The 13,167-nt window shown below is 34.9% G+C and overlaps 1 protein-coding gene and 1 pseudogene across 2 annotated transcripts in view; both read left to right on the top strand.

Moving 5' to 3' along the window:
- The window catches only part of KCTD16 (potassium channel tetramerization domain containing 16), a 277,086-nt gene that overhangs the window by 227,853 nt on the left and 36,066 nt on the right, over window positions 1-13,167 (top strand). The window lies entirely within an intron of this gene.
- Window positions 1,302-1,935, top strand: LOC119628057 (cyclin-dependent kinases regulatory subunit 1 pseudogene; annotated as a pseudogene).

The raw sequence follows: 13,167 nt of genomic DNA, 5'->3' as shown, positions 1-13,167 counted from the left end.
TCAAAATAGTATCTGACATATACTCACTAGATATTATCTCTTAATATTATTAATTTCCACAGATAGGAAAGAGTTAATACTGAATAGCCAAACACAAAATAAACACAAAACCTAACAAACAAACCAATATCAACATTTATAGGTAGTAACTATTCAATATCTAGCCATTGTTTTTCCTATTTTTTTATATGAATTCCAGCTCTGAAACTAACTTACTTTCATTAGGATAGATCATTATTATTTTATTTACCTATAAAATGAGAAGGTGGACCACACGACTTTTAACATACCTGTCAATTCTGGAATACTATCAGTAGGACTCAAGAGAAGGCAGACTTTGCTGGGAAAAGGTAGGGAATGGCTTAGATCTTTGCTGCTCATTACAATAGCCGCATGTGGCTATTGGACGCTTGAAATGCAGCTACTCTAAATTGAGATGTTTTAAGTTTAAACTGTTCAGTAGATTTCAAAGACTTAGAAATGTACTTTACATTACAAAAGAGACTTAAAGTAATACTTTTTAAAAATATTGATTACGTGTGAAATGATTTTACGTATATTAGGTTAACTACAATATATTAGTAAAAATAATTTTATGCACTTATTTTTACTTTTTTAATGCAGCTACTAGAAAACTTAAAATTAGATATGTGGCTCACATTATATTTCTATTAGCCAGCACTAGACTATGTATATGAGTAAGTCTGGAAACAGTACAATGTTCCTTGATCCTGCATTAGTCAAGATATTTTCATTTTTAATTGACAGAAATCTTATTCAATCTGCTTTTAAAGGAAAAATTGGAATATAATGACTCACATAGCTGAAAAGCACAGGAATAGACTGTCTTCAGGCTTGCCTGAATCCAGGAACTATATCAATGTCATTAACACTGTAAGAGCATATGTGTAGACTCTGTGCATCTGTCTCCGCTCTGTTTTCTGCTGTGTGGGTATCACTCCTAGACAAGTTCCTATTTCATAGTAGCCACAGTAATAAACCTAGAACTTTGAGAGGAGATGGGCTCATCCACTCAGTTCCAACAAACCTAGCTGGGGTCATGTTCAATACCTGCATCAATCGCTGTGGTGGGTGCAGGATGCTCTGTATCTGTTGAAAACATCGGCTGGGTCACTGGCCTCTCCAGCTCGCCTTAGAGCACAGGTGGAGACAGCCACTTGAAGACTATGGACTGAGAGTGGGTTGCTAAGGAAAGTATGTTTTCTGTTACCAGAACAAGGAAGAATGACTACTGGACAGGGAAAATCAATAGTCAAAGGTTGTCAGGGGTGAGAGAAAGGATGTACTTATCCTGTGTTTTTCGACTCATGTTGATCCGAGCCAAAAGACCTGTAAGTCACCATCTTCTACCTCTTCCTCACTCAACTCATTTGGTTAGTCACCAAATTCTATTAATTTGCCTCTTAGGCAGTTTCATATATATTCCTAATTTCCTTTCTGTCTTGCACATGTTCCGTTCTGGTTCTAATTTCATTTTTTTTTTTTCTGGTTCTAATCTCATTTTGCTGAAATTCAAAATCTCTTCTCCACATTACTTCCAGAGTAATTATTTAATTCATTTAAAAATATTTGGTGCTGCTGGGAGTTGTTTGGATGTTGGTGGTGTGGGACTGAAAGCTTGCAGAAGCAGTGATCACATCGCACAAATAAATTTACTATTTGAAGAAATACAATGATGAGGGGATTGAGTATTGGCATGCCATGTTGCCCAAGGACATAGCCAAGCCGGTCCCTAAAACCCACTTGATGTCTGAATCCTGGCGTTCCGCAGAGTCAGGGATGAATCCATTATATGATCCATGAACCAGAATCTCACATCTTACTATTCCAGTGCCCACTACCCAAGAAGTCAAATAAATGAAGTCGGCGAGGCACTTTCCAGCCTCGAGCTTTACACAGCTGTCCTTGCTTCCTAACATCTTTCTGATAACATTATTATGTTGCCTTCTTGTTTCTCACTTTGATATTTAAAAGATGTTCAACACGCTTTTTGAATGTGCTGGTAACTGTTTTGCTTCTTGAGTAGAGCTGCCACCACCACAACCCAGACAGGTGAGTGATCTGTGGACCACCAACTCAGCTGAGTGTGACAATGGAAGCCACATTGTATCCAGAACACACTTGGTAGATGGAGGAAGCATCTGAGATTAAGATCATGGCTGTTACAGGGATCATGTAAACTTGCTGTTTTTGTTTTTTCCTGCCGGGTGTTGTATGTATGGTGACTTACGGATTTATGTTTCAATATATTGGAAACTTTCCATATTATTCAAGAAATCTGTTCATGTTAAAAGCCTTGATTGAAGAGAAAGTTTTCATAATCTAAAAAAAAAAACCTATTTTAAAAAGCCCACCAACAACAGACACAGAAAATGTCACAAAGCAAAATGCATTACTTAATGAATTATTCTAAGGCAAACATCTTGTAACCTAACCATGACCAGGTCAGAAAATATAACTCAGTTAGACATCCTGGAAGCCCCTTCTGTGTACCACATTTCAAACACAATCCCTTTGTCCACCACACCAACTTTTATACTAAACATTTCCTTGACAGTTTTATACTTATCCCTCATCATTTTGTCTTAAAATGTATCTGTTGAAAACACAGGCTGTTTGAACTATGGAGTTTCTCACAGTTTGGATGTGGCTAATTGCAAATGCATAGTACAATTCACTATGTGCCATTGTCCTCTATATTTTCTGCAGAAAATAGAAGTGAAATTGCTGTGTCATATGGTAACTCTATGTTTAACTTTTTGATGAGCTGAAAAACTGTTTTCCAAATTGCCAGCACCACTTTACATTTCACCTCCAATGCCTAAGAGTTCCAATTTCTTCACATCCTCATTAGTATTTATTATTACGTGACTTTTTGATAGCCTAGCTATTCTAGTAGGTGTGAAGTAATATTTCACTGTGGCATGGTTCAGCAGCTCACACCGGTAATTCCAGCACTTTGCGAGGGCAAGGCAGGAGGATTCCTTGAGGCCAGGAGTTCAAGACCAGCCTGGGCAATATAATGAGGCCCTATCTCTACTGAAACAAAAAAATCTCACTGTGGTTTTGATTTGCATTTCTCTAATGATGAATAATGTTGAGTATTTTTTGATGTGTTTATTGACTATATGTAGATCTTTGGATCTATTCAGATCCTCTGTTCATTTTTAATTGTGTTATTTATGTTTTTTATTGAATTGTGAGTTCTTTATATATTCTGGATATAAATCCCTTATCAGATGTATGATATGTGAATATTTTCTCAAGTTCCATGGGTTTTCTTTTTCATTTTCATTTTCTCAGTGATATCATTTGCAGCACAAAGTTGCTAATTTTGATGCAGTGTATCTATTTTCTTATTCTGTTGCTTGTGATTTTAGTGCCATATCTAAGAAACCATTGGCTAACCCAAGGACAAAAGGATTTACTTTTGTTTTCTTCTAAGAGTTGTTATTTTTAGCTCTTACATTTAGGTCTGTGATTTATTTTAAGTTACTTTTTGTTTATGATATGAGGTCAGAATCCAACTTCATTCTTATGCGTGTGGATATCTAGTTCCAGCACAATCTGTCGAAAATACTATTCTTTTCTTACTGAGTTATCTTGGTACTCTTACTAAGAATCAGTGACTATAGATACAAGGTTTTACTTCTGAATTATCAGTCATATTTTATTTATTTATATGTCTGTCCTTATGTAGTACCACAATGTTTTGATTATAGTAGTAGCTTTGTAGTAAATTTTGAAATCAGGTTGTATGAGTTCTCCAAATTTGTTTTTTTTTATTTCTTTTAGCAATTTTGTATCCCTTCCATTTCTATATAAATGTTAAGATCATCTTGTCAATTTCTGCAAAAGAAAAAAAAATCTGGGATTTTTGTTGGAGACTGCACTGAATCTGTAGATTGACTTGCAGAATACTATCATTTTAAAAGTGTTGTCATCCATTCATGAACATTTCAACATTTAAAAAAACATTTAATATTTTTAATTTCTTTCAACAATACTTTGTAGTTTTAGTGTATAAGACTTGCACACCTTTTGTTAAATTTAAATTTATGTGTTCAAATTTGTTAAATTTTCCTGATGGGTTGATCATTACAAAATACCCCTCTTCATTGCTAGTAGTATTTGTTTTTGTTGCTGCCCTTGGATCAAAGTAGCTTATTAGTCTTCCAGTATTTTGTCAGAAGTAGTGTTTAAGCCCCTTTTGCTAGCAAGGTTTCAGCTTCTGTTGATGTGTCTGAGTGAAGCTTTGGACATTCTGTCCTAAGTCTTTTCTCTGATTGCTTCTGAGTGGATGTTTCCTAGCACATGCCACAGCCTTGTGACTACCAGACGCCACAGCCTTGTGACTAGCAGAGTTGACTGTGATATCAGGAAGGCTCTTCTTGGCTCTCATTTTTTTTCTTTCTTTCCTTTTCTTTTCTTTTCTCTTCTCTTCTTTCTTTTCTTTTCCTTTCCTTTCCTTTGCTTTCCTTTCCTTTCCTCCCCTTCCCCTTCTCCTTCCTTCTTTCATTCCTTCCTTCCTCTCTCTCTCTTTCTTTCTCTCTTTCTTTCTCTCTTTCTTTCTTTCTTTCCTTCTTTCTTTCTTTCTTTCTTTCTTTCCACCTTTCTTTTTTTTTTTTTTTTTTTTTTTTTGAGACGGAGTCTCGCTCTGTCGCCCGAGCTGGAGTGCAGTGGCCCCATCTCAGCTCACTGCAAGCTCCGCCTCCCGGGTTCACGCCATTCTCCTGCCTCAGCCTCCCGAGTAGCTGGGACTACAGGCGCCCGCCACCTCGCCCGGCTAGTTTTTTGTATTGTTTTTTTAGTAGAGACGGGTTTTCACCGTGTTAGCCAGGATGGTCTCGATCTCCTGACCTCGTGATCCGCCCGTCTCGGCCTCCCAAAGTGCTGGGATTACAGGTTTGAGCCACCGCGCCCGGCCTCCGCCTTTCTTTCCGCCTTTCTTTCTGCCTTTCTTTCCGCCTTTCTTTCTGCGTTTATATTTATCTGTTTCTTTCCCTCCTTCCCTCCCTCCTTCCAATTTTTCCTTCCTTCTTTTCTCCCTCCCTCCCTTCCTGCCTCCCTGCCTCCCTTCTTTCCTTCCTTCCTTTGATTATTTTGACTTATTTTCTGATTGCTCTGTAACTCTGCTTGTTTTGGAGTTACCAGCCTCTTCTTAATCATTCTTCACCAAGATCTCCATTGTTTTTGACAACACTCTTAGGTGTCAAACTCTCTACTCTCTGTTTCACTTAAGTTCAGCTCCCTCAGGTAGAGCTGTGGGGCTCGTTGACTTTATAGAACCACAGCTAAGGTGGTTAGGCATGGAGACCTGCTCTTTGAGTGACACCTTTGCTCTATACTATGTACTAGGGATACTAGCGATAAAAGTGGAAGTCTCTGGGTTTGTTTGTTTGTTTGTTTTTCTGTTGTTGTTGTTGTTGTTTTTCCTTTATGGCAAGGAACCTCTACCATCTGGGAAAGCTGGATAGGAAACAATGTGGTCTCAATATTTTCAGCCTGCTGTGGTTTAAGTAGAACTTTCTTTGTAAAGATAGAGCTTGTCAAAAGAGAGCTCAAGTTCTGTTGGCCATGTTTGCCTAGAATCAAGCTTCTGCAACAGGTGTCTGGGAAGTAGTGAAAATCAGAAACACAGGCAGCCTGCCCTTACTTGAGTGAAACTGGAGCCTGACACTAGAATATGGAAAGTGAGGTTACTATAACCTTCTCTAATGGGGTAGAGTTTCCATTATACTTGGAGCTTATACTTGGAGCTTATAAGGTGAAGAGCATGTAATGGAGTAGGTCATGGCTTAAATGCCATAGGTCCACTGTTCTTACCAAAAGTTCGTAAATTTTTCTTGAATAAATGTTTTCCATTTGGTATATGCAATTATGATAATTTCTAAATACCTTAACAGTTGTTTTTAATAATTTCACCAGATACATTTTTTTTTTCTGGAGAGAGAGTCTGGTGGTATTCTTACTTCATCATTCTAGAAATTCTGTCTACTATATTTTTCATTTTCTGCTTTCATAAAAGAGAAGATTCTCTTCCTTTACTATTGTTTATCTTAATAGTATAGTTCATATAAGAAGGGTAGGTGAAAGCTTGATATTTTTCTTAACTTACTGATTTTCAAGATGATGGAGTGTTTTTCTGTCATCCTCCACATGTGACAAGTTACATTAAATATTATCCTAATGAACTCATTGATTTAAACATATTTGATGGCTTAAATCTATTATAACTATTATCATTATGAAGTTCAAGTTGTTCTATCCTTGGCCAGTGGGAGTCTCTTCAACTTGGCTTCTGAGTCCTTTTTATTTTTTGAGGATCTATAGCTATCTTATTTTATTTTATTTTATTTTATTTTATTTTATTTTATTTTTACACAGTAAGTGTATATATTTATGGGGTACATTAGATACTTTGATACAGGCATGCAATAAGCAGTAGTCAAATCATAGAAAATGGATATCTATTCCCTCAAGTATTTATCCTGAGTCTTTTTGACATGACTTTGGTAATTTTTGATAACTTTCTTAACACCTCTTTAGTCATTTAAGTAAGTCTTGTTCTATTATAGATTTCCCAGAAAGCTTTTAAGCTAAATTCATCAAATTGTATACATTAAAGATGCATAGTTTTTGCACATCAGTCATGTCTCAATAAATTTTTTTAAAAGATGCTTTTACATTTTACAGTTAATAATTTGTGCCTTTTATACATGTGAGTTTTGCTAGATACAAAGCCCTTAGCTTCTACTTTCTTTCCTTGAATATCTTACATGTGATACTACATTTTCTTTTGGCATAAAGTCTTACTATCAAAAAGTCTAATGATAATTTAATATTATTTCATTAATAAGACACATGCTTTCATCTCCAAAAAGTCTGATAATTTTACTAGAAAGATACTGGTGTTGTCTATTCTGGATTGATATTCTGATCTCCATAGTATACTCTTTCAAAATGTAATTTTTATATATATATATGTGTGTGTATGTATATATAATTTCAAATGTATATAGTATAGTATATATAATATACAATTCTAATATATATTACATAATGCTATATAATATTTATAATAAATAGTATTATATTACATATATTATATATGATATGCATATATAGGTACACATATATTTGACAATTAAATTTTTCTTTTTAGCATTTGTTCTGTTCCTTTGCCCCATTTTTTCTTTAGGGACTCCTATTATATGTATGTTGAAATTTTTTTTGGCCTACTTTTTATATTTGACATTTCTCTAGGACACTTTTGATCTCAACTTCTTAATTTTAAATTCTAAGACATTCTCTTTTGTGTTTATGTGCTCTTGTGTTCTAGTTTAGTCTTCATTTCTTAAATTATTTATCCTTTTACTTATAATCCTTTCATAAACACTGTCATCTAAATATGAGTCTTCTCTAATTCCAATTTACATTGCTCTTCCATGTTTTGTATCAATTATTAATGTGTTTGAGAATTTTGGAACAGTGGACTGCAATTCAAATCTCCTTTATGTACATGTCATTCTGGCATGAATTTATTGTCTGGAAGATTGTTATTCTGCTCACTTTTCTCTTTTACTTATAACATCTTTGTATGGAAATTGCTATTCTGTCACTTAGTTTCTCTTTTCTTATTACATCTTTGTATAGAATTTGAACTTAACAGTTTTTGTTGTTTATTTATGTGTGATTATCTTTCCAGAACATTCAGAATAAAGTGGGGTTCAGGATTTTTTTTTAATTCCACAGAACTTCCCCCTCTGTTATTTTGGTATAATTTTCAAAAACATGGTTGCTTGCTTCCTGAGATTTCCTGGCTTTGTTCCCCATCTTCATTTTGGCCTGGACCTTCTCTTTGTTTCATTATGGTCTCTCTGTCTTGTTTAATTTTTGTTCTACTCATAGCAAATTTTTTTTTCTCAATATTTGGCCCCATCTTAGAAAAGAATCCTGATAAGTCAGTATTGAGGACTTATGGTGGTTAAACTGCTTCAATCCGTTCAGTCTAGTTTAGGGAGAGAGTCTCCCAGTTTTCTGTTTTTGGTCTTAAATTGGCTTACTATGCTTTCCAGTACATATTTGCTATCTCTTTTGGGAGTTGTCCTATTCTCAAGTGCTTTAAGTCCTACTTTATTGTTTTTTCTTCTTTCCATACAGATGCGATTATCATGTGGGTCTTGGGACTGTAGGTGATTTGTTCCCTTCTGCTTGTATTTTAATATTTTGGGGGATATTTTGTCAGCTAATTGTGTCATAAATGTCCATGAGTTTCTGCTTCTGTTAGTTAGTTGGTTGATTTTTTAAATGTGGGTATTTGAAGTGGTTAAAACCAATGCTGCCAATTCTGCAATTTCCCCAAAATCCTGCACAGTGATCTTTTTAAAACACAAGTCTATGACAAAAACAAGCAATGGTGAAAGGATTCCCTATTCAACAAATGGGCATTGGGAAAACTGGCTAGCCATATGCAGAAAACTGAAACTGGACCCCCTCCTTACACCTTATATAACAATTAACTCAAGATGGATTAAAGATTTAAATGTAACACCTAAAACCATTAAAAACCCTGGAAGAAAACCTAGGTAATACCATTCAGGACATAGGCATGAACAAAGACTTCATGACTAAAACACCAAAATCAATGGCAACAAAAGCCAAAATTGACAAATAAGATCTAATTAAACTAAAGAGCTTCTGCACAGCAAAAGAAACTATCATGAGAGTGAACAGGCAGCCTACAGAATGGGAGAAAATTTTTGCAATCTATCCATCTGACAAAGGGCTAATATCCAAAATCTACAAGGAACTTAAACATATTTACAAGAAACAAAAAAACAACCGCATCAAAAAATGGGCAAAGAATATGAACAGACACCTTTCAAAAGAAGACATTTATGCAGCCAACAAACATGAAAAAAAAAAAAAAAAAACTCATCATCACTGGTCATTAGAGAAATGCAAATCAAAACCACAATGAGGTACTATCTCATGCCAGTTAGAATGGTGATCATTATCAGGAAACAACAGATGTTGGAGAGGATGTGGAGAAATAGGAGTGCTTTTACACTGTTGGTGGAAGTGTAAATTAGTTGAAGCATTGTGGAAGACAGTGTGGCAATTCCTCAAGGATCTAGAACTATAAATACCATCTGACCCAGCAATGCCATTACTGAGTATATACCCAAAGGATTATAAATCATTCTACTATAAAGACACATAAACACATATGTTTATTGCAGCACTGTTCACAATAGCAAAGACTTGGAACCAACCCAAATGCCCATCAATGTTATACTGGATAAAGAAAACGTGGCATATATACACCATGAACTACTATGCAGCCATAACAAAGAATGAGTTCATGTCTTTTGCAGGGATGTGGATGGAATTGGAAACCATAATTCTTAGCAAACTAACACAGGAACAGAAAGCCAAACACTGCATGTTCTCACTCATAAGTGGGAGTTGAACAATAAGAATATATGGGCACAGGGAGAGGAATATCACACACCAGGACCTGTTGGGGGCTCGGGGGCAAGGGGAGGCATAGCATTAGGAGAAATACCTAATATAGATGACGGGTTGATGGGTGCAGGAAACCACCATCGCATATGTACACCTATGTAACAAACCTGCACATTCCACACATGTATCCCAGAACTTGAAGTATAATTTAAAAACAGAAAAAAGAAAAAGGAAAAGAAAATGCATGGAATTTACAGGAAGATTGTTTTCAGGAAAAGGAAAAAAAATGTATGTCAGAGTCTGAGATAGGGCAGATATTCACTATTTGTTAAAAGAAAGAATGAATAAATACATATACAACATAAACTAAAAACAAAACAACACAGTATAAAGTCTAAATGTGACACTTCCATGCTTTACAAATAATTATTTTATTTTCTATTATCCTTAGATGAAGTATATGTTTCTGATAATGGCCTAGAAGAATGGTTCCTCAACTTTGCTCTCTACTGGAATTAGCTAGTGTGCTTTTATCAATTCTGTTGCTCAGATTATACCCTAGACCACTAAAATTAGAAGCTCTAAAGGTGAGAACAAGCATCAGTATTTTTGACACTCTCCAGGTAATTTCAGTGTTTAAGGACCACTAACTAGAAGGCCTTTTACAATCTGATCTGGCTCTTTTCTACTCCATCTCTCTATTGTGATGCCCTTTAACAAGCTCACAGATAGTCCATGCTTCAGTCATATCCAATTACTTGTAGTTACCAAAATTCACTATCCCATTGATGCTGCGATCTCTTTGCCTATACTGGTTTTTTTGCCTAGAATTTTGCCTTGCCTCCAAATGACTATTCACCTGATAATCACCCTATTATGTGTAGGTAGCAGATCTAAAGATTATTACGAGTATCTGGTTTTAACATAGGGCAAGGAGAATGGTCAATTCATTGTAAATCCAGGTTTTGTTTTTTTTCTCTGTACTGGGCCCAGTGTTGAACCCTAACTGTCTAAGCCAGTTTCTACTTGGAGATGAGCCTTCAGCTCTCTCTAGTTACCTCTGTGAGTTCTTGGAGATGAAGATTTGGTCTTTAGAAAGTTTGTTGAGAAGGATGAGTTACTGACCAGGACCTTTACAGCGTGTTTACTTCTCTAGTTGATGATTTATATTCATAACACTGAGGCTGAAGTTGGAAATTAGACCTGCCACTTTAAAATATGCTTGGCTTGGTTCTGGTATTGCGAGCAGTGGATTCTTATCAGCAGTTGCATTAAAACAGCATCAGAGACAAGAGCAAGCATATTTTTAAAATGACAGCTCTAAGGAGCCTTCTTGTTTTAGATTAAATCATGATTCCAAAGGCTAAGCCCTGGATTAAAGATTTTGATTTGTCTCCATATTCTCTTAATCAAATCTCTTTTTCCTAATTCTTCCATCCTTAGGAAAAATGAGAACCCGCTTCTTCCTAATGGCTTTTATTATATCACATTAGGTCTCAATAGACAGCAAGTAATTCATCTTGGTTTGAAATATGATAAACTTTTGGTACAATCAAGGAACCACCTTGAAATGATTAAAAATAACATCATAGATTCATTTTCACAGTTGTGGAAGGATGATCATATAAAGTCTGGAAGCATTTACACAAAAATAGTAAAAATTATTACCTTTTTGTGATGGAATTATAGGTGGTTTTAAGATTTTCAGTGTTCTCTGACTTTTCTGATTGTCTGCAATGAATATCTATATGTACATACAAATTTAAAGAAGTTAGGTATAGTTAGAGAATATTCCTCTAAGAGAGCAGACGTTCTCTTTTTCAAGACTTTAGGTATAAACTTAACCAAAGAAGTGAAATATTTGTACACTAAAAACCAGAAAACGTAATGAAATAAATTAGACACAAATATACTCAAAGACATTTAGTGTTCATAGTTTGGAAGGCTTGATATTGTTAGAACGTGCATACTATGCAAAGCTGTCTACAGATTCAATGCTATACCCATCAAAATCTCAATGAATTTCTTATAAAAATAGAAAAAATAATACTAAAATCCATATGAACCCACAAAAAACCCAAAATAACCAAAGTGATCTCGTGAAAGAACAAAGTTGATGGCACCAGACTTCCTAGTTTGAAAATACACCAGGTAACAAACCTGCACGCATAGCCCCTGAATCTAAAATAAAAGTTGAAATTATAAATAAATAAATAAATAAATAATATGGAAAACAAGCAAATTATGTTACAGAGCTACTGTAATTAAAATAGTATGATACTTGCATAAAGATGGACCTGTAGAACAATAAAAATAATAGAGGACCTAGATATAAATCCATGCACGGTAAACTAATCTTTGGCAAGTTTGCCAAGAATACGTAATAGGGAAAAGAAGTATAGTCTTTTCAACAAATAAATTGGACCCCTATCTTACAACATAGACAAAAATCAACTTAAAGTGGACTAGACTTAAACATAAGATCTGAAATTGTAAAACTTCTAAGGAGATATGGGGGAAAAATTTCTTAATGTTAGTCTTGGCAATGTTTTCTTGGATATGACACTGAAAGCACAGGCAGCAAAAGCAAAAGTAGACAATTGGGATGACATTAAGCTAAAAAACTTCTGCACGGCAAAGGAAATGATTAGCAGAGTTAAAAAGCAACCTAAAAATGAGATAAAATATTTGAAAACTCATTTATCTGGTAAGAATTAACATCCAAAATGTATCAGAAATTTCTATAACCAAGCAGCAAGAAAATTAATAATCAGATTTTAAAACTGGAAAAAGAACTGAATAGCTATTTCTCTAAACGTGACCATACAAATGGCCCCTGGGTATATCAAAAGGCACTCAACATCACTAATATCAGGAAAATGAAAGTCAAAGCCACAGTGAGAGATCACCTCACACCTGTTAAATGACTTTGTTAAAGTACAAAAGATAATAAGTATTGGCAAGGATGTGGAGAAATTGGAACCCTTTTACACTGTTGGTGAAAGTGTAAAATGTTGCAACAGCTATATAAAATAATGTGAACTTTCCTTAAAAACTTAAAATAGAACTATCATATGATCCAGCAATCTCATTTCTGGGCATGTATTCAAAATAATTGAAATCAGGATCTCAGAGAGATATCTGCACTCTCATATTCATTGTGGCATTTTTTGCAATATTCAAGATATGGAAACAACCCAAATGCCCATCAACAGATTAATGGATAAAGAAAATGTGGCATATACATACAATGAAAAATCATTCACCCTTTTAAAAAAGTAGAAAAACTTCCCATTTGGGTGATAGATGAACCCAGAACACATTGTGCTAAGTGAAATAAGCCACTCATAGAAGAACAAATATTCCATAATTCCACTTAAATGAGGTATCTAAAGTAGTAAAATTCATAGAGGCAGAGAATACAATGGTAGTTGCTAGGTATTGAGGGGAGGGGAAAGTAGGGAGTTGCTGCTCAAGGGGTAAAAAGTTTCAGTTATGCAAATGGAAAAGTTATAGAGATCTAACATACAACATAATGCCTATAATTACCAATATGGTATTGTGCACTTAAACATTTGTTAAGAGGGTAGATTTCATGTTAAGGATTTTTATTACAAAAAGAAATAAAAACAACAAAATGACAAAAGAACACAAGGAAATTTGGGAGGTGATGAA

This window comes from Chlorocebus sabaeus, chromosome 23 (genome assembly GCF_047675955.1).
Source record: "Chlorocebus sabaeus isolate Y175 chromosome 23, mChlSab1.0.hap1, whole genome shotgun sequence".
NCBI lineage: Eukaryota > Metazoa > Chordata > Mammalia > Primates > Cercopithecidae > Chlorocebus > Chlorocebus sabaeus.
The sequence above is the reverse complement of the archived record's forward strand: the minus strand, read 5'-3'. Positions and strand labels throughout refer to the sequence as shown.